Source organism: Dromiciops gliroides, chromosome 6 (genome assembly GCF_019393635.1).
Source record: "Dromiciops gliroides isolate mDroGli1 chromosome 6, mDroGli1.pri, whole genome shotgun sequence".
In the NCBI taxonomy this organism is placed as follows: domain Eukaryota; kingdom Metazoa; phylum Chordata; class Mammalia; order Microbiotheria; family Microbiotheriidae; genus Dromiciops; species Dromiciops gliroides.
The window spans coordinates 77,559,218-77,584,468 of record NC_057866.1 but is presented as its reverse complement, the minus strand read 5'-3'; positions in this window follow the sequence as shown (position 1 = coordinate 77,584,468).

Sequence of the window (25,251 nt, the reverse complement as noted above, 5' to 3'; positions counted from 1 at the left end):
TTTTCCAGCTCCTTTTACAGATGCGAACTGAGGCAAATGGGGTTAAATGACTTGCCCAGGGTCACACAGCTAGTAAGTGTCTGAGGCTAAATTCGAACTCACAAAGATGACTCTTTCCGATTCCAGGCCTGCCATTCTATCCACTACACAACCCAGCTGCCCCATTAGGAAATGTAGGTGATATAAAAATAAAAGATAGTCATCAAAATCTTGCGGTATTTTTTTAATTGGTTATCATCCTCAACATAGGAAAAGCTGCCCTGGATACAGAGACAAATAAATACTAGCTGATGCTAACAGTATGAATGGAGGAAACGCTACGCTTGAGTCTACCCTGGAAGATGGCAAAGACTTTCCCTGAGAAACTTCCATTAAGTTAAAACAGTCTGCAGTTCAGGTGAAAATCCTAAATAGCAGCAAGCAGCAGCAGCCAATTTGTTTCAGGAAGATATGCTGCATGTTTTAGGGGCTGCAGCGGAATCTACAGAGGAAATGAGAAAGGAGAGGAAAGGACCTAATGAAGCTATTCAAAGCCCAGAAAGATTTGAAGGGAATAAATAAAACCATCCCCCACCTCCAAAAAAAAGACAAAGCAGATTGATTTGACCCTAGCCAACAGAGTAAAAAAAAAAAATTAGGGGCATCTAGGTGGCACAGTGGATAAAGCACTGGCCTTGGATTCAGGAGTACCTGAGTTCAAATCCGGCCTCAGACACTTGACACTTACTAGCTGTGTGACCCTGGGCAAGTCACTTAACCCCCATTGCCCAGCAAAAAAAAAAAATTAGATGGGATTATATTCTTTTTTAATCAAGATCATATATTGCTAAAGTAGAAAAATTCCCAGTGACTCTGGAAGAGCTGCTTTTTTCAAATCTTTGCTTTTCTCTATAAGAGTCAAGTAACAGTAATAACTCTTTTAATATCTATCATTTATATAGCACTTTAAGGTTTACTAAGTGATTTATGTACTTTATCTCACTTGATCCTCTTAATCCTGTGAGGTCGATGTTATTATTATCCCCATTTTACAGGAGAGGAAATTGAGGCGAGCAGAGGTTGAGTAACTTGCCCGGGGTCACACAGCTAGTTAGTGTCTAAGGCTGAATTTGAACTCAATTCTTCCTGAGACCAAGTCACACCGGTAAGTATGAAATCAACTCAGGCTTTCCTGATTGCAAATCAAGCATTCCTTCCACTACACAACCTCAGTTCCAGAATAGCGTACATTCATTCATTCATACAGTGTTTGAAGGTTTGCAAAGCATATTCTATATTAATGTTATCTCAGTTATCCTCAAAATAAGTAGATACTATGATTATTCCCATTTTATGGTTGAGGATACTGAGGTTGGAAGAAGTTCAGGTCTCATGGTAAGCAAATATAGGAGAAGGAATTGGAAGCCAAGTCTTGCAGATTCCAAGACCAGCCCCCTTTCCACAATGCCAAGCTCCCTCTGTGGAAAAAGACATATGGATGAACAGTGGAGGGCTCTAATTTACTACAGCTGGGGCTTAGAGGAGGTAGGGGAATTTGTGGAGCAAAAGAACTTTCACAAATCAGCAGACCCAGACAATATTCATCTTTGGGTCTTGAGGGATTTAGCTAACTCACTAGGCCACAGAAATTGTTTTATGAACACCAAGGACAACTTAGAAAAGAGGGCCCTGAGATGCCTCTTAAGGCATTGTTTCTAAAGAGTGTGGCTCACTCTGTAACCGACTTGGTCATAAGGAAAATTCCACCAGTATGAAATCCAGCACTTACTTGTTGAGTGCATCCCACACTTAGGCTGATCCAGTAAGTGATATGACTCAATAAGAAATCATGAAGTCAGCTCCAAGACTCAGTATAAGGAAGTTCCCCTGTATTTGAAGATCTATGAGATATAAGCGGCCAAAGGACACAGTGGACAGGAGTTTGCACCTAGAATCAGGAAACACTGAGTCTATATCCTGCTTCAGACACTTCTTCGTTGTTTGAGTAGGGGCAAATCACTTAAACTCCCAGCCTTGGTCTGTAAGACTGGAATAACAATGGCACCCATCTCCCAGGATTGTTGTGAGGCTCACATGAGATAAGTGCTTTGTACATATAATGCCTTTATTTTTTTTCATGGAAAGCTCCAGCTAACCTGTCACGGCATATGTTGGGGCAGATGAAGAGTGTTGGAATTGGAGTCAAAGAACCTCAGAATCCTGGACCTGCTATGTATTCCTCTGCGAAGCTGGGCAGGTCACTTTACCACTGTGGATGAAAACCATCTAGTCCAACCCCATCTCTTTGCAGATGAAGAAATGCAGTCATTTATCCAAGATTGCAAAGCTAATAAAAGGCAAAGGGGGAGGAGAAAAAGGGGGGGAAATTTACAGGATAACACTATTATATATTTAAAAGAAGGAACAAGTTGTGCATAATAGATTTGCAATTTCATGTGCAATCATCTTTTTTATCATACTATATTATGGAAATGCTTGTTTTATTTCATAAATTAAAAATTAAATAAAGAAAAAATTTAAACAGAAAGAAAATGAAGGATGAGCAACAACAAAACAAGCAAGCAAACAAACAAAAAGACAGAGGCAGAATTTCAACTGAAAGCCTCTGACCCTAAGTCTAATTCTTTTTTCCACCATACCACAATGCCAAGTCTTAACACAGCAATTAGATGATAAATGTTCATTAAATTACTAAAGAGCACAGGGCAGTGAAGTCTCTGCTCTGTCATTTCCTTGGATAATTCATTTGTCTCTGGGCATCAGTTTCCTCATCTTTAAAATGAAAGGATGGAAGTAGCTCAGAAGTATGAAACATGGAGTCCCCTATCATGAAAAACAGCTTAAATGAAAATACAATAGAATAGAGACAATGTTAATATGTAGTTTTCTAAGTCAGTCGCAGCCTCCAGTGATCCTACAGTCTAGTGACCTCCATTTCTATTTGAGTTAGACAGCACTGGGATAGGTTATCTCTAAGGTTATTTCTGACTCTAGTAGTCTATAAGTCTATTTATTTTGAAACTTATTAGCTAATAGAGCTGTTAATAATGTGGGGAAATTGTCTCATAATTAAAATAGCTAGTTTTTATATAATGTTTTACGGTTGGCAAAGCATTTTACATATCTCATTTTGTCATCATAACAGCCCTATAAGGTAAGTGCCATTGGTATCCTCATTTTAAAGATGAGGAAAAATGAAGCTGAGAATGGTCAAGTGACTTGCCCAAAATCAATGACTGCAGCAGGATTCAAACTCGGGGCATTCCATTAGCCCACTGCCTTCATGAGATATTGAACGACCCATCCCTGGGGTGTTCAAGCAGAGGGCAATGACCATTTGCTTTAGTAAAGGATATTCATGAATCAGGTAAGGAATTAGGCTACACAATTTCTAAAAGATACATATAAACTGTCAATCTGTCAGAATGCCCCTGTTGAAACCCAGAACAGTAGAGTAAGGGATAAAGTGAGCCCACATTAGATTAGGGATGAGTTTGCTGGCAGGAGATGCAGCTGGAGACAAAAGCTGAAAGGAACACAGAGCTCAGAGCTCCCCTCCAACCACGCTGCCAACAGAAGAGAATTTTTCCTGTATCCTGGTAAAAATGTGACCCAGAAACTATGGTTGGGGAAATGGTCAAATCAAGGGGATGACCATGCTCAACTAGTCATGTGGGATATGCTTGGGAAATAGGCTAAATTTGAACCAGAATTGTTGTTGGTTTGTTGTTGTTTTTTTAAGAGGGGAAAGAAAAATGTTCATTTCTTTGGAATAATGTGACTGCACAGAATCGATTCGGAAGGAATTCACCCAGTGAAAAACACAGCTGAAGCCAAATCTTACATAACTTCTTCCAGTCTTTTCAAAGCTTTCAGTTTCTCTGCCATTGGTAAACTACCATGGAAAATTCATTTCATGCTTGTCTACTCTGGTAAGACCCCAGAATGAAGTGAATTGTTACAAAAAGGTAAAAATTAGGAATGCCAAAAGTCATTTGCTGCATCTAATTAAGAGCAGTCATCTCAGAAGATTTGCATGTGGTTCTGACTTTCTTTACCTGTAATCTTGTCTTTTTTTATTTTTTGTCTGTCAGAGGAGGAACTGGGAGAAAGCCTTACATTTGTAATAATTCCCTGAACCTTGAAAAGGTTAAAGTCCAGTCTGGAATAAATTCCTTTTGTTGGGATTTGGGAGGTTTTTTGGTGGGGGTCTACACCTGCACCTTTGAGCGTTGAGTAAAACAATGGCATGTAGTGGTATGCTGGTAAATGTATAGCAACATACATAAATATATGAGCTATACATATATACACATGCATGCATATGTGTATACATGTATGGGGACATTTTACATATATTCCTATAAATGTATATATGTCTGCATACATATAGAGAAAAAATTTAAGCTTAATAATATCTTCACCATCACTTTAAGCCAAGACAATCAACAATATAATAAAATGAGTTTTGATTTTGTAGCATTTGTTAATTCCAAAGCTATAAATGTTTACACTGGAAATTAAACAATCAGGTGAACTCACTCAAGCTGGCTTCAGCATAGTCCTGATTCTTATAGGAAGCCAGCAAGTGGAAGTGAGGAGGGAGAGTATTCCAGAAATGGTGAAAATCCAGTGAAAAGGTGAATAGTTGGAAGACTGTCTAGTGTGAGGACCAGCAAGGTGATCAGTGTTGCTGAATGGCAGAATCAGTGAAGTCAAGTATAAAAGAACCAGAAAAACAGGAAGGGGCCAGGTTGTGAAGGGCTTTTAAAATCAAATAAAGGGGGGCAGCTAGGTGGCACAGTAGATAAAGCACTGGCCTTGGATCCAAGAGGACCTGAGTTCAAATCCAGCTTCAGACACTTACACTAGCTGTGTGACCCTGGGCAAGTCACTTAACCCTCATTGCCCTGCAAAAAAACAAACAAAAACAAAAAAAAATCAAATAAAGTGGGGCAGCTAGGTGGCACAGTGGATAAAACCCTGGATTCAGGAGTACCTGAGTTCAAATCTGGCCTCAGACACTTGACACTTATTAGCTGTGTGACCCTGGGCAATTGCCTCACCTAAAATAAAACAAAAAAAAAATCAAATAAAGGATTTCACATTTGATCCTTGAGGTAACAGGAAGCAATACAGCTTATTGTATAAGATGTGTGGTCAGGGTGGCGATGAGATGGTTGTACCTGTATTTAAGGAAGATCACTTTACGAGTGAAGTAGAGGGATGGACTACAAGAGATTTGAGGTAGTAAGACCAAGCACAAGGTTATAACAGTAGTTCAGTTATGAGGTGATAAGAGCCTGAACCAATGGGGCAGCCACATAAGAGGAGACATAGAGGAGAGATGCTTAGAAGGTTGAATCAACAGAGCTTGATAAGGGAGTGGTTGAGAATGAAAAGTCAAGGATGACAGGTAGGTTGTAAGCCTGGGTGCCCGAAAAAATGGCAGTGCCCCCAACAGCGATAGGGAAGTTAGGGAGAGGTGAGAACTTCGGAGAAAAAAGATAATTAATTCACTCTGAGACATGTTGAAAATATATATAACATCCAGTTGGAAGGCTTCACACATACAAAAATTATATAATCCATTAAAGTTATGGATTTTTATTATAGGCACCATATATTATTTTTCATTTTTATCTTTTTTTATATTCTCTTGGTTTTTACATCACATTCTTTTCCAAATATATCCCTCTCCCCTACTTAGTGAATCAGAGAGAGAGAGAGGCAGCTTAGAAAAACTAACCTATATATCAACTACCTACAATAGTATATGCAATATTCCATACCCACATTCCGCCACTTTGGCAAAGAAGAGAGGAAGATGCATTTTTTTCAACTCTTCCCTGGGGCCAGGGAATCATAATTGTATGCCATTAATTTTTTTTTGCTTTTTTTCCCATTTACACTGTTATAATTAATTTCTACATAGTTTTCCTGTTTCTACTTTATTTTGCATCAACTCATGTCTTGCCATGTTTGAATTCTTCATAATTGTCATATTTATGGCACAGTAAGATTCCATTACATTCAAGCATTACAATTTGTTTAGCCATTCCTCAGTTAATATGCATCTACTTTGTTTCCAGGTTGTTGTGTTTTGTTTTGTTTTTTTGTTACCCCAGAAGTCCTGCTATGAATATTTCAAGGAATATAGGACCTTTCTTTATATCTGTTTTTAACTTGTCTTGTTTGCTTGTATCTGTATCCCCGGTGCTTAGCACAGTGTCTAATGCATAGTAAGGGCTTAATAAACTCTTTATCTAATCTATCTATGTGCCTAATAGTGATGTGATTATTTTAGTCACTTTTTTAGCATAATTCCAAATTCCTTTCCAGATTTGTTAGACCAATTCACAGTTCCACCACTAGTTTATTAGTGTGTTACAGGTTACACTTTTAACTCATAAGGTAAGGCTTGTGACTTAACACCCAAGGGCATGAGGGAGCAAGGATACACCCAAGAGCATAGTCACTGTAGAGGCAAGAATACCACAGATTCTCCAGAGGGGGTCCTTTATAATTTCACTTTGGTGGAATTAAGTCAGGGCTTCAGCAATAGGAAAAGGGGATCTACGATCCCATAAGAGACACCTCTCAGGCCTGATACCTAGATTATGCCAGGCTCATTCTCTCTTTCACAGCTCAAAGGAAAGTGGGAGTTGGTCTTTGAATGTGTAATTTGTTCTCCACCTATGCTATCACAAATAGGAAAGCACCAATTAGAGAGCACCTATCTTTCCAAACTCATTTCCCATTACTCCTCCACAGGCATTCAACATTTCCACCAAACCAGCCTTTTTTCTGTCACCCGCCTATGACACCCCATCTCCCGCTTCCAACCTCTGTGGGGGTGCTTTCCCAGAGCTCAAACGTTCTCCTTCACCACTCTTTAGAATTCCTCTGTCCATTCCAGTCTTAATTGTACTCAGGGTCTTTCAGGATCCTCTCAATTGTTAGTGTTCTTTCTTCCTCCCAAATTACTTTATATTTTCCTAGTACATATATTATGTTTACTTAACTGTGAATGAGCTGTTTCCCCCAAGAAACTATAAATTTCTGTTTTGTTTTGTTTTGTTTTTTTGCAGGGCAATGAGGGTTAAGTGACTTGCCCAGGATCACACAACTAGTAAGTGTCAAGTGTCTGAGGTCAGATTTGAACTCAGGTCCTCCTGAATCTAGGGTCAGTGCTTTATCCACTGTGCCACCTAACTGCCCCCTATAAATTTCTTAAGGCAGAGGCTGATTTTGTGTTGTTTTTTTTTTTACTTTGTATCCACAGAACCCAGAAAAGTACTTGGCACACAGGAGGTACTTAAATGATTATGGTTGAAATAGGGTTTCATGGGAGATAGAGGTTTATAGCTCAGAAGATTTGGGGGAAATGAAGGGAGTTTAAGAAGGGGTTATTCTAAAGCAGACAGTTTATTATGAAAAAGGCTAATTGTACTCCCCTCCCAAACCAGAAGTTTCTAGACTAACTCAGTCATGCCTCAAGGATTTTACCCTGTGAGAGGAAGACAAGACAGCAATTCAGATAGGTGCACCACAGTAAGAGAAGAGATATGTGCATTAGTACATTAAATGCATTAAAAACAAAGCACTATGTTAGGAGATTACCAACCAGGGGATCAGGGAACGCTTCATGGAGGAGGTGGCGTTTGAGTTGGGCTTTAAAGGATTTGCACTAAGACACAAATGACTGGTAACAGCTTAGAATCTAACCCCTCCTAGAGGATTTCCATTTGGAAAGGAATCAAAGCTTTAGGCTAGGAGAATGGGGCTCTGATCCTAGGATTTCTGGGGGTGGGGCAGTGGGGCATTGGGAATCTCCTGGTGGGTGTGTAATTCCACTGCACAGACAGATACCTTTTCATTGCTCGGGACAGCGCAGTCCCAAGGGAGGCAAGGCAGAGGGCTATGAATCCCATTAAAGCTGACTGGTCGCAAAGGAGTAAATTTGTCCCCGCAAAAGCTCACCTTCTTGGCCATAGTCAACAATGACAACAACAAAAAAATCCTCAGAAATATAATGAAGGAGATTCTGCCCCTTCCTTTGGGCCTTCCCCTTCAAAGTAGAAGCTATGTAGCCAGAAAGTAGAGCTTGTGCCTAATGAAAAGGAACACATTTTCCTAGTGCTGAATTTTCTGTGTCTAAAAATGGACTCAGTCCCTAAGCATAAGGCCAAGGAACTCCTGCTGTTAGAAAACCACTGCAATATACAAACACTCTCCCCAGGCCCTATGCAGGGATTCTGGAATAATAGGGCTTCAGAAATTGGATAGGGCACAGCGTGACTGGCCAGCACAGCTGTCAATCAGTAACCACTGTCAATCAGCAACCGGACACAAATTTAATGGGTTATTATACTGTTGCTACCTACTCTAATGCTGATTGACAGCCCAGCCAACCAGTGATAGAGAAAACAAGAATTCTGGAGAATGTTAGATTTAATTTTTGTCTTTTTTTTTTCTCTCTTTCCCTTCCCTCTGATTCAGCACCAAAACCATTGTGCTGGTGGGAGAAAGAGCATTAAATGTGGAGATGAGAGAGAGGTGGGTTCTAATCCTGGCTCCAACATTTACTAATTGCCCTACCTTGAACAAGTCACTTTCCCTTCATCAGGCCGCAGTTTCTCCATCTTTAAAGTGGGCAAATTCTTACACTTTCCATAGCTGTCACAAGAAAGCATGTCATGAACCTTGAAGATTGGAGGGATGGGAACAGTGACAGAAAGAGAGAGAGACAGAGAGAGAAGGAGGGAGGGATGGAAAAGGAGAAGGGACAGTGGGAGAGGTGGAAAGGGAAAGAGAGATAAAACTTCTCTGTATAACTATTTAGTGTATTATTTAATTTAAACTTCACAATAATGATGTGAAAGAGGTAGTAAAAAAAAAAAAGTTGTTATCTCTATTTTACTGATGAGAAAATAGAAGACTGGAAAGGTTAAGTGATTAGTCCATGGTTGAAACTATTGTCAAAGCCCAGACTTGAGTCTATTTCTAGTGAGTTGAAGTCCAATGCATTTTTCTCTGTAACTGGGTGTGGGTATGAGGTTGGGACTTTCAACTGAGGTCTGGACATCCCTAAATGCATCACTATTCCTACAAAAGACCTTTAGAGGGATTGTAGCCCTGAATTTTAATCTACCCCTTTGTAAGCCACTCCTATAAGTAGAGAGGGAAGAAAATATATACAGTATATTGAAATCCAGTTTTGCACAGCACCTGACATTTAATAAATGTTCATTGAAAGAATGAATAAACACATGAACAGGTCATCAAAATAATTCCAATGATAAAATTCATGTCTGGTTTGGTTTTAGAAAAACCAGCAACATATCTTTGTTACTGATATACATTGATGCCCGCAGGTAAATACTTTCTTTTTCATCATTGGTATGTGGCTATTTTGCTGGGATTTAGAAAGGTGGGGTGAGGGGGAAGCCAGGGAAAGGAGGTTCAGGGAACAAAGAAAAGGGTTTAATGACGGAAGATAGAGGCTCCCAAACCAAAAAGGAAGAAAGAAAAAAAGAAAAACAGATTAGAATAAATACCTCTTTGCTGATCATGGACTTCTATAACAGGCCACTACTTACCTCTCTCTGGAACCAGGCTTTTTTTTTTTTTTTTTTTTTTTTGCAGTTAAACTCAATGGAGTACATCGAATATACATCTACTAGTGCAGCAGGATGGTGAAGTTGGCAGCAGCCCTAAATAAGGCTAGCTTGTAGAGAACACATTATGTCAGCATTCCCTGGAATTCTGATTTTCCTTCAGGTCAAAAAAGGACATTGGTTCATTATCTACAGAGCTGTCCTGGTGCTGATCTTGGAGGCCACATCTTCACATTCAAGTATGAAGATAGGGCTTTGTTACTAAGATCCTAGGCTTGAGACCCAGAAGCAGAATATTCTCATAGGAGAGATCATGGTTTTCCTTATCAAGTGAATTAATTCAATTCAGTAAGCCTCTGTTGAGTGTCTACTATGTGCTAGGCACTGGGGATACAAAGCAGGGATGGGAAAAAGCATTTAATAAGCACCTACTATGTACAGAGCACTGTGGGAGACTTACAAATCTCATTTGATCCAAATCTCAAAGACGAAAAAAAATGAAACAATTCTAAACCTTAAGGAACTTACAAAAAATTTCAATAGTATATCTTATGCTGCTGCCAGGCTTTGAGCATGCAACTCCAATTTATATATATATACACACACACACATATATGCATGTGCACGTATATGTTTATTTCCTTTTATAGAATATATTAATTAATTACTGCTAAGTTAATAATTATGTATATTAGAAGAAGGATGAGAGACATGTGAAATACTATTTGATCTTAAAGTTGAACGGGAGCCAGGAGAGTTTATTGAGAAAGAGGAGGGTGGCATGGTCAAGCCTGTCCTTTGGGGAAAAGGCTGCCCTTTGGCAGTTTTTGAAAAACAAATTGCATAGGGGAGAGAACTGAGGAAGGAAGAACAACTGACATGCTATTGTAATCATCCAGGCAAGAGCTCATGAGTGCCTAAGCAAGAGAGACTCTCTTGAGCAGAGATATGGGTATAGATGTAAGAGATTCTGTGAAGGTAGAATCAAAGGGATTTGGCAACTGATTTCAATATGTGAAATGAAGGAGAATGGGGAAGGTGAAGATGGCATTGAGGCTACCTAGGTAGCTGGAAAGATAGCAATTCTCCCTCCCCCCAAAACAGGGAAATTGAGAAGAAAGGTAGGTTTGGGGAATAGATTATTAATGAGATCTGGAATGCAGATCACAGCCCATTCTTACCTGCTCATTCTGTGAAATTCATTCTGACCCACTGAAAAAGAAAAAGAAGGAACCGGGGTCTTATTCACTACCCAGGAGAGCAGTATTCCAGGTGCAACTGCTTCTTCATGTGGTGATTTGTGGGGTAGAAGAGGGCACAGGGTGAGTACTGTGGGGGTAAGGTAGCAGAATTCACCCATGTAAACAGCTGGTGTTGTGTGGCTGCCTGGGTTGTGATTAAGATATAACCGATCTCAAGGGCTAGTACTTAGAACAGTAGAAAAGTTAGTTGCTTTCACAGGCAAAAAAGCTAGTTAGCAAGAGGGGGCAAAGTGAGAGAATGTTGCTCAATAATGGGTGAAGGGACGTGTATAACCTTATCTGACTGCTTGCTGCCTCAGGGAGGGGGAAAGAAAGGGAGGGAGAAAGGGAGAGATTTGGAACTCAAAACTTTAAATAAAAATGTTTTAAAAATAATGGTCAGGGGCAGGTAGGTGACACAGTGGATAAAGCATGGCCCTGGATTCAGGAAGACCTGAGTTCAAATCCAGCCTCAGACACTTGACACTTACTAGCTATGTGACCCTGGGCAAGTCACTTAACCCCCATTGCTCCACCAAAAAAATAATAATGATAATTAAATAGATGGATGGATAGATGAATACATAAATGAATGAATGAATAAATATATAAATAAATAAAGTAATGGGTGAAGGGGTCAGGCTGTTTTGGAGAAAAATCTCCATGATTTGCTGCCTCAGGAATGATGGGATACAACCCCTCTCTGATGGGTTATCCCTTTGAGTAATATCATAACACACTGTGGGGGCACAGAGCCCACATTTTGGAGACCTCACAAGGGAAAAAAATGGCTTTATACGGATAAGTATATGCAAGACATGTATCAAGTAAATATGAAGTCACTTGGAGGGAACCAAGAACATTGACAACTGGGGAGATCAAAGAAAGCTGGTGACACCTGAGCTGGGCTTTGTAGGAAGCTAAAGATTCTACAGGATTTTTGTGAGGGAGAGGAAGAGCATTCCAGCCACGGAGGAGAATCTGTCCAAAAACCCAGAGGGAAGGGAATGTGTTGTGTTGTATAGGGATTAGCCACTTTATATAACAAAGTTTACAATGACCATCCAGGCCTGAGTACAAGTGGGAGGACTCAGGAAATAAGGCAGGGTGAGATTTTGTATACAAACATTCAACTGGACTCTGCTCCCTAAGCCATTTTCCCAAGTTTTATAGAGAGAGAGTTCCCTTAATTAATCCTATCATTCTTTTTCTTCTACATGTAGGGGAAAAGAGATGTGGAAGGCTATAGAGTTCTGGGCTAGCTGGGCATGCTTACCACAGGATAATGCAGTTGTGGGGCTTGGACTGACCGTTTCAGGGAGGTTCTCACAGAAGCAGTTACCAGCGCCACGTTCCGCTTTGACCAGGACTACACAGAGCCGAGACTGGACCAGGAGCAGAGATGTAAGCTGCCTAGCAAGACTATGGAAGGTAGCACTGCTGGTAAAGGGGGTCTAGGGTAGAGTTGGATTCCAGGTCTCTTGGACTAGAAGCTTGAAAAAGCCATATCATCTAGCGAGATGAAAGAAAGATGAACTCCCCTCCTGTAATTTTTTTTTCTTGCCTTAATTGATTAAAGTACCTGACCTCTGAAAAGAAGTCCCAGACACAAGCCCTGTTCCTAATCCTTTCACCATTGGAGAAAGTAGAAAACAAGTCAATAGGAGATTTGTTTGGGGTTTTGTTTTTTTCCATTTTGAGAAATAGTCAGGAGTTTTGGAAGGGAAGACAAAAGGGCCAAGCTCTTTCTTACATTTTTGCTTGCTTTATATTTCAACATTTACTTACTTTGCTGTGCTTTAATAAACCGCATGACCACGAAAAAGTCAACAATATACATCTAAGAATGAGCTTGACTAAAAAGATCCTAGCTTCCAGAGTCAGGGTGGAGAGTGGAGCCCAGAGAGATTTCTTATTTCAGTCACCTTGAAGTATTTTTTAAATCATACTCAGATCCGGAGGCAGCTAGGTGGCACAGTGGATAAAGCACTGGCCTTGGATTCAGGAGTACCTGAGTTCGAATCCAGCCTCAGACACTTGACAGTTACTAGCTGTCTACAGATCTATATTGAAGCTGAGGTCAATGGCATGGATCCTATGAACCCTGGAGAGCCCAGGACAGAAGGAGAGAGGGAAGGGTAAGAGTCGATAGCCTGACCACCTTCTGGCAAAAGAGGGAAATGTTGAGGCCTTGGGGAGCACACCCAGAAACAGTCACTGAGCTGGTGTCCTGAGGACTGCACTACATGTCAGCCAGAACATATAAATATGCCCTTAGTGATCAGTCAGCCAGTTAATTAATTGACAGCCTGCTTCTCTGTAGGTTACAGAAAGCAAGGGAATAAACAGGCTTGACTAGTTAGATCTTCTGCTGGACCATCAAGTGTATGAATGCCTAGCCCACACCCTCTTTCCTGATTATATAGTGTTTTCTATATTTTTGAAGTGAGACCATATCCCTGAAATCACTAGGCCCACACAACCCTCTCGGGTTGATAAGACCTACATTTCACAGAGGTGTACCACTGAGTAAGGCAGAGAAAGTGTCATCCTTAACTGCTTCCGACATACCTAGGCAGGCCACTTAACAGTATTCCAAGAAACTTGCTAAGACTATAAATGACAGAATTCCCTCACAATTAAATAACGGATCAGGGTACAAATCAAAAGCAAACAATGAAACAGAAAGCATGATCTCTATGTAACATAGAAGGAAACTGAGGCCATAAAAGCTAAACAGTGTGCTTATACCACCCAGCTAAGATATGTGATGGGCTATGTATTCAAATCCAGATCTCCTGACCACAAATCCGTTGATCTTTCAATTACCCCATTCTACTTCTCAAAAAAAAAAAAAAAAAGGAAAGAAAAAAATTCATTTAAAAAAAAAGAAAGGAAAATAAAAGAGGCATTTAAGGGAACAGCTTTTACATTTTCTATATTGCTATGCCTTGGCATTTTACATGCTTTAACTTGGGTTTTGTAAGCTTGGAACTTGGCCAACTGGGCATAGAATCCAATTGAGTAAAATCAATCAACACAAAGCTAAAATTGTCCAGCCTCCCTTATAGCCCAAAGATTTTAATTGCAGTAACCTTTTGTACTCTCAAACATGCATTATAATTGTTGGTGATTTTATTTTCATAGGATCATACATTGAGAGCTGAAGTTCATTCACTCAATAAACATTTATTAAATGCCTACTATGCACCAGATACTGTGCAAAGTGCCAGGGATACAAAGAAAGGCAAAAGTAATTGCCTGCTCTCAAGGACCTAAGTCTAACAGAGGAGACAAATGCAAAAAAATATGTACAAACAAGATATATACAGGATAAATTGGAGATAATCAGTAGGAGGAAGGCACTAGAATTAAGGGGCATTTGGAAAATGGGGAAACTTAGAGCCATTTTAATTCATTGGAATTGAATCAACTGCTGGAACTGGAGTCAGGAAGACCTGCAATTAAATCCTACTTCAGACATTTCCTAGCTCTGTGACCCTGAGACAAGGCATTCAAAACTTTTATTACAGGGGGCAGCTAAGTGGTGAAGTAGATAAAGCACGGGCCCTGGATTCAGGAGGACCTGAGTTCAAATCCGGCCTCAGACACTTGACACTTACTAGCTGTGTGACCCTGGGCAAGTCACTTAACCCTCATTGCCCCGCCCCCCAAAAATTATTAAGGCGTAACCTTCCAAAGTTTATTGTGTTTATACCAGAATTGGAGTCAGGAACACCTAGTTTCAAATTTTACCTAAGTTAACTACTAGCTGCTGGACCCTAATCAGGTCACTTAAACTCTATGCACCTTAGTCTTCAAAGTAATGGAACTGGAAACAATGACTTCCAGGGTCACTTCAGGCTATAAATATATGACCCTATGATCCTTTATTTTATATGTGAAAAAAACTGAGCCCCACAAAGGTTGAGTGACCTTCCCCAGAATACATGGATAGGAACTGGTAGGACTGACATTCCAAAAATTTATTAGAGGCATCAAATGAATCAAAATGCAGTCATACACCTGTATGTGTTTATGTAATAAGCAGAGGACATATTTAGAAATGACTACTACTACAGTTCCAACTAGTCATTAAGCTACAGGAAAAATCCAACCAAGATAGTCTTTCCAAGTTACTGTCTATATGTTGGGTAGCGCATCACACAGACCACAAAGACATGTCATACGAAACTCAAGGAGGCCCATAAATCAGCACTGCTACCATCCATGCACAAACTGCTTCTTCTGAATGGTAATCAGGAAATATTTGAGCAGAAACAAGAAACTCTGCTGGAGAATCCTGCTTACCAAAGCAAACTGCTGGAGTGGGATAGAGATAGAAGGAGGTCACTGCAGAGAGAGAGAGAGAGAGAGAGAGAGAGAGAGAGAGAGAGAGAGAGAGAGAGAGAGAGAGAGAGGGAGAGAGAGAGAGAGAGAAAGAGAGGGGGGGGAGAGAGAGAGAAAGAGAGGGGGGAGAGAGAGGGAGAGAGAGAGAAAGAGAGAGAGAGGGAGAGAGAGAAAGAGAGAGAGGGAGAGAGGGAGAGAGAGAAAGAGAGAGAGGGAGAGAGGGAGAGAGAGAAAGAGAGAGAGGGAGAGAGAGAGAGAGAGAGGGAGAGAGAGAAAGAGAAACCATCACAGCCCCCATTATAAGTTCCCACCACCAAGCACCATACTTGATTGGGAAATTCTGGTACTTTACAATAAGAAGAGAAATGCATGTATTTCAAGTACTTTCCCCAAATGAAACCATGAGCTTATGATTAACCCCACATTCTCTTGACTTTGGATTTTGTAAGCAGATGGTATATATCTTGAATATTTTATTTAGGCTATGTGGGAACACATTTTATGATAAAAACCAGAACATTCTTGTTCTTTACTTTCCATTTCAGGCCAGTCTTACTTACAGCCCCGATCTGTTTTCTTTTATAACCAATCATTCAGACCTTTATTTTCACTGACAAGTCTAATCATTTTATTCATGTTATATCAAATCAAGAGGAACCTATGAAAAGTATGGCCAGAATTTATTTGACTTGTCTTGGCTGATATTCCCCTCCTCTTTCATTTCAAGATTGTAGAGTGGTTCTAAACAGCAGACCAATGATGAAACAGGCATAGTCTTGTTCCCTACCTAATAAAGGCAAAGGATCCCCTGGCTTGTGGGCATGGTACAAGCACTAATATGTAGCAAATCAAGTTATCTTATCACTCTGAAACATTTCAAGAGAATCTGAGACTTAATGGATCTCAGATTTTTAGATTGAAAAGGGACCCCAGCAGCTGTCTAATCCAACCTACACTCAAAAAGGAACCCCCCCCCATAACAAATGCAACAAGTAGTCATTCACAGTCTGTTTCACAATCTCTGATGAGAGGTGAAACCCATTACCTCCCAAGGCAGTTTGTTCCATTTTTTTTGTTGTTGTTGTTGTTCATTTGCTTTGCTTTGGGTTTTTTGTTTTGTTTTGTTTTATTGATTTTTTTATATTACATTTACATATTACTCTCATTTTACAAAAGGTGTCGTAGGAAAAAAATTTAAACAAAACTAATAAGATAGTGACCTCATCTGACAGTCTACATCTATAGAAGCCCCCTATACCTCTTTTTTAATTAACAGCAATCTATTTTCATTCCTCTTGACATCTGCTCCATTGCAAAAGAAAAAAAAAACAAATTCCTTGGAACAAACACGCATAGTCACACAAAACAAATTCCCTCATTGACTTCATACAAAAATCTATGTCTCAGTCTACATCCTAAATCACCTCTCTGTCCCAGGGTAGAGCTAAGTTTGTTTTTCATCAATCCTTGGGAATCACTGAGGGTCATAGTTGTTCATCTTTATAGTATTGTAAGTGTATAGGTTGTTGTCCTGGTTCTGCTATTTTTGTTCTTTATCAGTTTATAAAGGTCTTCCATGTTCTTTGTCTTTAGAATATTAATGTGATTCTGCTTACTTCATTCTATATCACTTCATATGTCTTCCCATGTCTCTTTGAAACCCTCTATTTCCTAATTTCTTATAGCACAAACCCTGACACTCATATACTACAACTTATTCAGACATTTGCATTCCAATTTTGGATTGCTCAAACTTTTAAAACATTTTCCTTAATATCAAATCTAAATTTGCCCCCTGATAATTTGCACTCATTGTTCCTAGTTCCATCCTCTGGGGCTCAATAATATGCCCAATCTCTCTTCCACATGATAACCCTACAAATAATTAAAAACAACTGTGATGTCACTGTGAGTCTTCTCTTCTTCTGACTAAAAATTCAGAATTCCTTCAACCAATATTCATATGACCTTGCCAAGCATCATTTTGTAGAGAATGTCTTTATTACCTCTCAACTGCTAGTGTTCATCCTATTTATCTACCCTGTTTTTATTTTTAATGTATTCTTCATATATATATTTTCTCTGCTTGTATATGTACAGGTTGTCTCCTCCAATAGAAAATAGGTCCATCATGATAAAGATTATTTAATTTTTTGAATTTGTATCCCTAGCACCTAACACAGTATCAAGCACACAGCAAATATTCTAGAAATGCTTGTTGAGAATTTGAAACTCTGCCCTCAAAAAAATACCAAACAAAACTACAGCCTAGCAATACAACTTCTATATGCCCAAGATCAATGAAAAAGGAAATGTACTCAAATGTGCAAAAATATTTATAGCAGCTCTTTCTGTGATGGCAAAGAACTCAAAACAAAGGGAAGGTGTCCATCAGGTGGGAACAGATAAACAAATTATAGTATATGAATGTATGAAAGGGATGGGTTAGGGAAAACCTGTGAATACTTCTGTGAACTGATGTAGAATGAAGTACGCAGAACCATAACGTATACAATAACAGCAGCATGATCATGATGAACAACTTTCAAAGACTTGAGAACTCTGATCAATACAATGACCAGCTATAATTCCAGAGGGCCCAAGATAAGGATACTACCCACCTCCTGAGAGAAAGATAGGTAGTATCAGTCTAGTAACTAATGCAGACACACATTTTTAGACATGGCCAACATAAGAATTAGTTTTGCTTGACTATGTTACAGCAGGCTTGTTTTCATTTTTTTAGTACATGGGTGGTAGAAGTGGGAAGTAGTAGAAGAAAAATAAGTACTTGAACATTGTGGGGGGGGTTAATAAATGCTTCACCATCTTGATGTCCTCTTCTATATAACCTAGAGATTATAATGTCTTTCTTCAACTGTGACACCTAAAACAACAAAGGGCAGAGTGCAATAGAACTATCACCTCCTCATTTCTGGAGGTTATTCCTTTCAATGCAACCCCAGATCATATTTTTTGATTACTGGGAAATAATATCTCCACAAAAGATGTACTCTAATGTTTCACTGGGGTATGGAAGTAACCCCACAGTTCTCAAAGTGTACATGATATGATACAAGCCCTGGCAGGTCCTGCCACAATGGAATGAATTATGGGCTTGGTGATGATCTGTATACCTGTCATCCAAACAGCTAAGTTCAGAGACATTCATCACCAGAAGAGCCAAGTAGTAGAAATTTCTTCTGATGAGATAAAGCCAAGGCTTGTTAAGGGGAACCAGCCCTTCCTCAGTAGTGACCCATAATCTCATGACTCAAGATGAGTCATTGACTATAGAGGTACTTTATTCATGTAAAGACATAGTTGTACCATAATCATCAACATCTCTTGGAATTTCATCCAGAATTTATAATCTGAATCACTGAAATTCCCACTCTCTGACAAATCTCCTAATCATCCCTTCTCTCCCACTTTCTTACTTAGACTAGACCTATTCTTTTCTCTCAATGTCCTTTGATCTGTTTACCTTTTTCTTTTCTCTATCTCCCTCATTCTGGGCTACACTTGCCTCCATTCTCAGCCTAGACCTTAACGTTGGTCATTTTAATGATATCACTAGCTGTTATTCAAAAAACCCTTACACCCTGCTGGTCTTTCATAATTTGTGACTTATGCATCCTTGTCCCTAGGCAATCCCACCTATCCCATTTCTCCATTCCAACCCCAAGGCTGTTAAGAATTGCTAAGAGAATAATAAAACTGAGCTAATTCCATGCACTATAAATCTGTTCCATAATCTTAGCTGCTTGACAATTCCTCTTCTATACCTTTATTAGTCCTGCATCTTATTTCTCACAGTGAGTATTCCACATATTTTCTTTGCTTCTCTCCTCTTAGCTCTACACCAACTCAATTCTGGACTCCTGAATTTACATAAAATAACTTAGGACCTAGACTCCTTCTTCCCTGAGAAGTGTTAGCCTGTCTGGCATGGACTTTTTATTCCATTCCATCACTCACTTTTTCCACTTTTCTTCTGGTGTTAGAAGAGGTACCCCTATGGCTTCTTGAGGCTCATTCCTCTATTTCCAGCTTTGATCCAATTCTCTTCTAGCTTCTTCAGGACCTTGCTTCAGCAGACATCCCCTCCCTCTCATGTATCTTCAATCTTTCCTTTACATTGATTCCTCTCAATCTGCCTACAAATACATTCAATTCTTCCCACCTCCCCCCTCCCAAATCGAACCCTTCTACCCCATGCAGCTACCATCTCATCTTTCTCTCCTCTCTCTCTCTCACAGCTTTAGAGTGAAATATGTAGAGATCCAACTTCTGATTTCATTGGTTTAGGTGTAGTCACAGATGTTCAATGCTGAGGTGCCTTTTTTCTAAAGGACAGCCATATGAAGTTCAATGCTATATTTCTGCATGAGTGGAGAAGGGATTTCTACATAAAATGTTGGGGGACTTTAAGACCAGCAGTCTTAAGATTCAAGCATATGGGGCAGCTAGGTGGCACAGTGGATAAAGCACTGGCCCTGGATTCAGGAGAATCTGAGTTCAAAACCAGCCTCAGACACTTGACACTTACTAGCTGTGTGACCCTGGGCAAGTCACTTAACCCTCATTGCCCCACAAAAAAAAAAAAAAGATTCAAGCATGAAACTCTGTATCTCTTCTGAGAGACTTCAGAGCCAGAGACATATAAGGAGATGGCCACCAACATGTCCCTTGGTTTCCAATGCCTACAACCCTCGAAACTGCTCAGAACAGACTTCTCCAGTGGTGAGATCATTTTCTCTCCTGGTTTAAGCTGAGATCTTACCTCGATCTCAGCCAAAGAGCTCTTTTACTCTTTTATATTCTTTGGTCTCTTCTAATCTGCATAACGTTTCCCATTTCTATTTACTGTTTACTTTGATAAATAGGTTTACTAGCCATTTGTGATAGTCCTTTGTGTAACTGGCATCTGGTAGGAGGGAGCCAAGCTAGAAATCATAGGCTAAGTATTATCCTCCTCTTGAGAGTGATAGGGTAATGTGCCTTTTATCCTGAACCCATTACTGAACCCCTTGACTATAAATATTTGAAGCACAGTAAATAGATATTCAAGCATGGTTCCTACCTTGAAGACTGAAGAAGAAACTACCTAAGGACAATGGTGTAGGGTCTCTACAGCCCTTCCTCAGCAAAGTCCCTGGCAGTAATGGTGCTGGTGCTGATACAGACCTCCCTCGCCTTTCTCTCCTGGAAAGAGGGCAGTCAGATGGTACATAACTACCTATTATACCTATCCAAAGCCAGACTTCTTTATATTTAAGCAACAACCACACACACACACACACACACACACATGCACATAGACACGCACATTTGTGTGTATCTTACATATGGGAGCCTATCTATGGGAATATAATTTTTGATCCCTTTTTGCAAGAATTTTCCCTTTCCCTTTGACTTGTAAAATGCCTTGCAATTTTAAGGGTGGTTCTGAGGTTATGACATCTTTTGCCTCAGGTGGTGCTGCCCATTGTTTTTTTCTGAAAGGGGGTACTACTATGTGAATAGTCCAGAGTGCAGAACTTCACCTTTTATATGGCCTGATAGCCCCAGGCTTTTAGTCAAAAGTGACTTAGCTTCTCAGGCTTTTAATTTTTTTTTTTTTTAGTGAGGCAATTGGGGTTAAGTGACTTGCCCAGGGTCACACAGCTAGTAAGTGTGAAGTGTCTGAGGCTAGATTTGAACTGAGGTACTCCTGACTCCAGGGCTGGTGCTCTATCTACTGCACCACCTAGCTGCCCCAGGCTTTTAATTTTTAAAAGCCCATTAGTCCAAGCAGTTAGTTTTTTTGTTTGTTTGTTTGTTTTTGTTTGTTTTAAGTAGTGAGGCAATTGGGGTTAAGTGACTTGCCCAGGGTCACACAGCTAGTAAGTGTGAAGTGTCTGAGGCTAGATTTGAACTCAGGTACTCCTGACTCCAGGGCCGGTGCTCCATCCACTGTGCCACCTAGCTGCCCCCCAAGCAGTTAGTTTTTAAAACTTGTCTGGCCTAAAATTCTAAATGTGAACGTTCTTTGTTTTAATGAGTGGCAGGCCAAAAAAAAAAAAGTTTTTCTTTTTTAAGGGCAATTTTGAGGGAAAGTTTTTCAGCTTAGTCTTTAAAGTAGTTGTAGGTTTGGATTCCCTTACTTGAAGTCACTTGCCTGTAATTTTCTGCAAAGCTTGTTCTGCTGTTGATGGGTTGGGCATAGTAACTCCTGGAATTCACTTGTCCATCAGGACAGTTGTGAATGTTTTGCTGTTTTCTTTGTCTTCCTTAGTTTCACATATTTTGCTTTGGTTACTTCTCCTTGGAAGAGGATTTTACCTTCCCATCCTTAAATTCATATTTGTTTGACATTTTCCTATTCCGAAATTGAACAGATTTTATTTTGAGGCACAACTAATTTGATTTCATTTCCCAGTTGGATCCTGGAATGTTTTTCTCCCAGTGATTATTTCAGGAGAGACCTACTTATTTTCATTATTTTTTTCTTTTCATATTTCATTTGTTTTCTGGAAGGATAAAGAGCCTACCCAAACTGACTTGGCTTTATACCCTACCTGTTGTTGTGGGGAAAAAATATAGCCATGTGATTTGTCTTTTGCTGAATTTCATTGATTTTCTGTGCGTTTAAATGCAAATTTCAATGGTTGCTATATGTATAACTATTTGTTATAGGTTGAAACACAAGCTATTGATACTTGCCACAGAGGATTGGTTGTGGGGGGTCCTTAGGCATTCCTCTTTAAAGAATTACACCCTCTTGCACACAAATCCAATCAGAATAAAATAATCTTTTATTTAGGCACTAGAGAAAGGAGACCAAGAGAGAAGTCCTTGACTTCTCTCGAGGGGAAATAGTTCAGAGAGACGTGATTCTCTGAGATGCCTATCTTCTTGAACTGGAGAAAGGAAAAAGCTTTTATAGATGGTAGATTGGATGATCACCTGAGAGTAGAATGGCCCTTAATGGGGGGTTGGGAGAAGTCAGGTGAGGGGTAGTTGTTCTTATTTCTGGAGTTATCTCTGTCCCCTTAGCATTAGTCAGGCAGCAGCCACACCTCATAGGCTTATCTCCCTTCCTTCTGAAGGTGTGTTCCTCCTTCAGTTTAGCTGGTCAGTTTAGACTTTAGTATTCTCAAATTCCTTGATACGTCCCAACCCAATAGTTTTAATTATGAAAACAATATTGTTAACTCCTGGGGGCAGCTAGGTGGTGAAGTGGATAAAGCACCGGCCCTGGATTCAGGAGGACCTGAATTCAAATCCAGCCTCAGACACTTGACACTTACTAGCTGTGTGACCCTGGGCAAGTCATAACCCTCGTTGCCTCACGAAAAATAAACAAACAAAACAAATAAAATTAACTCCTACTGTTTTGATTTTTTTTAATTTAAGTACAGCATACTACTTCTACAGTAGATGGCTTGCTATACTTCACATTTATTATGTGCATTAATATGCATGTATTGATGTGGCCATGTCCAGAGTAATCTCTACCAAATATGGGAACTGATGCAGTTGAATTGCATTATCTCTCATTGCAACTGAAAAGCATATAGATACCCTAATATTAGGACTCATACCTTAGATTAGGACCCATAAGGACATTTTATGGATACTGTGAAGAAATGTGAAAGACTCGCAAAAGTGTACAATGGAAGCCAATAACTTTAAAGCGGATGAGACAACTCAGGAAGTCCTGCTAGTCCTATCTGAGAATGTGAATGATAGAGGTAAACCTGAAGACTGACATTAGGAGTAACTCCTGGGAATTTTATACTACTCCAACCTCTGAAGATGAGCTACTTGAAAAGGTAGAGCCCTAGTAATGAAAGAAGGAATTCCTACAGAGAAACAGAATGCCTCAATTAAGTCTAAAGTAACACTTACCCCTAAGCAAGGCTGAGACCTTACCTACTATGGCATATAGATACCATAGGCCAAAAGTTGGCATTTTCTCTCATCAAGAACCTTGCCTCTCCCCATCTCCCAAGAGAAGAACTGGCAGAGACTTGGACAGGACAGGTGCCTTTGGGCACTAAAATGGTGAGATACAAGAGTCAGAGAACAAAGGGACAGCTTTTACCTTAAGACACAGCATTATAGAGACAGCCTGGAGGCACCGGGAAGGTTTGTTTGGAAGAGACAATAACTCAATATGATAAAGATAAAATGTTACAATAAGCATACACTAAATTTATTAATACTACCTTGGGGCACCAAGAAGAAAAGTCTGCCAAATCCATATTCAAAGTAGACATTCACCTACAAATATTGAGTCAGAGAAACACAATGTACCTGAGAAAGGAGGTTCGTTCAGCTTGCAGTAAGTAGGTGAAAGTATTATTCATAACTTTGATCTGCCCAAGATTTTCTTCACTTTGCAAATGTACAAGTCACTGCTGAAATTACCTGAGGTGATAGTTACTTTGGAGCTTGGAACAGTTTCCTGCTGATGGAAAGGGTTCAGTCTCTGCTGGCCTGGGACCCTCTTATCAAGTATGGACCATAGATAGAAACAAAGGAAAGAAGAGTCTAAAGCAGAAGCCCAGAGACAATCAGGTGAGAGAGGGTCCAGGGGACAAACCTATTCTACTTGGATACATAGAGTACCAAATAAATGGAGGAAATGACAGCCTGACACAAGAAAACCTGACACAAGACCACCTCCACTAGGTAATCCCCAGAGTAAGGGAGACTGAAATTCAGCAAAGGACAGGCGAGTTTTCACTACTTGAGTAAGATGTGCAATGTGCTCCAAATGCAACACAGAGAATCCAACTTACCATTTCCCAACCAACTTCCCAAAGAAATATCTAGAAGGATTCTGCTATCTATAATTGAAGGCCTCAGGAACCACCTCAAAGAAATATTGGCTAATGACATCATCACAGAATACAAAAACCCTTCTACATCATTCATAGTGTTGGCACCGAAGAAGAATGGATGTGTGTGGACTATTAGATTTTGAGCAAAAGAATTAAAATGGACTAGTATACTGTGCTATGGGTTCAAGATGCATTGGACTGTCTGCTAGGCAATCAATGGTTTTAAGTCTTGAACTTATATAGTGGATACTACCAGGAACTCATATATGAGGAAGACAAGGAAAAGACTATTTTCATGTACCCAGCTGAATTTTGCCCCAAGGTATCTTGGGGGGACTGGCCAATTTCCAACATCTGATGGGAGAAAGTAATTGTAGCTCAAACTACCTAGAAGTGTTAGTGTACCTTAACGACATAAAAATAAACCCTTCAAGGACTTACTCAACTACCTTAACCTTGCATTAACTACTATATGCTTGTGTAGACTCTAGAAAACCATTTGTTCTTCACACATTCACCAACCTGTAAGGTTTGGGAACTGTCTCGTCCCAAGAAAACAATGGTGGTCAGAGAGCAACTGCATTCACCAACAGAAGTTTGACTGACTGTGAAATGTGTTATTCTGACCATAATGTTGAGTTCTTGCTTTTGAAAGATATCATCACTAAGTTCAAAGGCTATAATTATTAAGCAAAACTTCAAATAAATAGGGCAAAAACTTCAAACTGGAAACAATCCACTGAGACCTTGTGCCAAGCTGGATGCTGCTTGCTAAAGATGGATAATGGCACTGGCCAATTATGATTTCTGCATACTCCTGTATGAGAGAATTCCTTCTATTAATCCATGTTGGTACCTTCTATGAAGATTCTATTGACACGACCTCCTCAAATAGCAACCTCTTTTCAGTTCCCATTTTTCTTAACTTTTATATCATTAGACCCTGTCGATGATTGTCTTGTTTTTAATCCTCTCTCCTCCCTCAGCTTTCAAAGGCACCACATTCTCCTGTTTTTATCCTACCTTTCTAAGCACCCTTTCTCTGTCTTCACCAGCTTTCCATTCTCTTCCAAATAAATGACTTAATATGGCTATTGCTCCAAAAGCTATTCTGTCCATCTCAGTTACATAATCATAGATGCAGAGCTGAAAGCGTCTTCCAAAATCATCTAAGCCTCACTTGACAAATAAGAAACCTGAGATCCA